Source organism: Globicephala melas, chromosome 4, assembly GCF_963455315.2.
Source record: "Globicephala melas chromosome 4, mGloMel1.2, whole genome shotgun sequence".
NCBI lineage: Eukaryota > Metazoa > Chordata > Mammalia > Artiodactyla > Delphinidae > Globicephala > Globicephala melas.
In genome coordinates, this window is record NC_083317.1 from 119,945,727 (window position 1) to 119,947,437 (window position 1,711).

The window sequence follows — 1,711 nt, forward strand, 5'->3', positions numbered from 1 at the left end:
TCTTGCTGAAGAAAGGAGACAGAATTTTAAGTTGTAAGGAAGTGGTATTGTCTGAAGTCCACAGAAGAAGAAAGCAAATGTGGTAGGGAGTACCTGAAGATTGTAATGGGAGAAGATCCAGCACAATAGAAAGAATAGAATAGTACAGGTAGAACCTAAGCAGACAGAGAAAAACAAGGGAATAAAGGAAACACAGAAGCTGCATTACAAACAAAATAAACGTATATGATCTGGTCACGGGGAGCATACCATAAAAAATCAAAAGGCTGGATATTTAGTTATTAAACTTTGAAAGAAAAAAAGCAGATGGCTTTCATTCAAGGAAACTAAGGTAAGAAAATGCTCGAATATAAAGAACAAAATTGATTTTCTCTGAAGAGACAGGATTGGGGGATTTTATATTTATTGCTCAGGAAAAAACTTACTAGAGGCTAGCCAGAAGTGTCATTAACACATTCAGTGAATATCCAAAAGATATATATACCATGGAGGATGCAAAATATATGTTCATGGAGGTGGACTCGGGAGAAGATAAACAGATTTATGACTGTACAGGTCGCCTTTTGGAAAGTTATAGTGACTTATTTCAGAAAGAAGAGGAAACAATGAAGGGACATATCGCTCTGTGTTTAATTATGGAAAACTTGTTGGTCAAAAGGGAGTCAAAGGAGCATGGGGAGAGAGTGACCATGTCACCTTAGAAATCATGATCCTGATTGGGAGCAGTCAGATGGGTCCTGGACATTAGGCAAAGCACCTTAACAAATTCATGATGAGTGACAGGACATGTAAACAGAAGAAAAAGCAGGATGTCTAATCAAAGGCAAGTACAAAAGCCTGGCATGAACCATTGAGAGAGTGTGCCGGTTATTAAGCTATTGTCTCTCAGTTTCAAGCCCACTCTGTGTACTTGGCATGTGAGGCTGGGGCTGAGATTCCACAGACCATATTTCTGCTTTGCCAGCTGCTTCTTGCTGGGCTCTGGCAATAGGGACATCAGAAGGACATGCAAGGTTGGGGGAAGGAGAAGGGCTGTTCTCCTTTCTGTGGACTTGCATCTGTTTGCTATTCCTGTGAGCATAATACCAGTAATGCTTTTCACCCCAGCAGAGATGGCTCCTTCCAGGAGCAGCATCTGAATCCAGTTTGCAGTTTCCCCGTCTCTTGCAAACCCCCCCAGGCAGACACCAGCACCAACCCGCCAACACAACACCCCCTCGGCAGAAGCCTGAGTCCCATCTTCACTGATCCCTCCTTCAAGCCTATAGGCTGTAACCATGACAACCTTTTCCCTTGTTCCTCCTCCCCTAGAGGTGGTCGTTGTTTCCCAGAGTCCTTACTTTCACTGTACATTTTTTTTTTTTTTTTTTTTGTAGTATGCGGGCCTCTCACTGTTGTGGCCTCTCCCGCTGCGGAGCACAGGCTCCGGACGCGCAGGCTCAGTGGCCATGGCTCACGGGCCCAGCCGTTCCGCGGCATGTGGAATCTTCCCGGACCGGGGCACGAACCCGTGTCCCCTGCATCGGCAAGCGGACTCTCACCCACTGCGCCACCAGGGATGCCCCACTATACATTTTTGTACCTTTTTGATTCTTTCCTAGTTAGCTTTAGACCTACTTAATTTTTAGGCATCTAATGAGTTAATTTTGGTAAAAAAAAAAATTACTAAGGTTAATTATTAAGGTTCTTTGTAATAATCAGAATGCTAAAT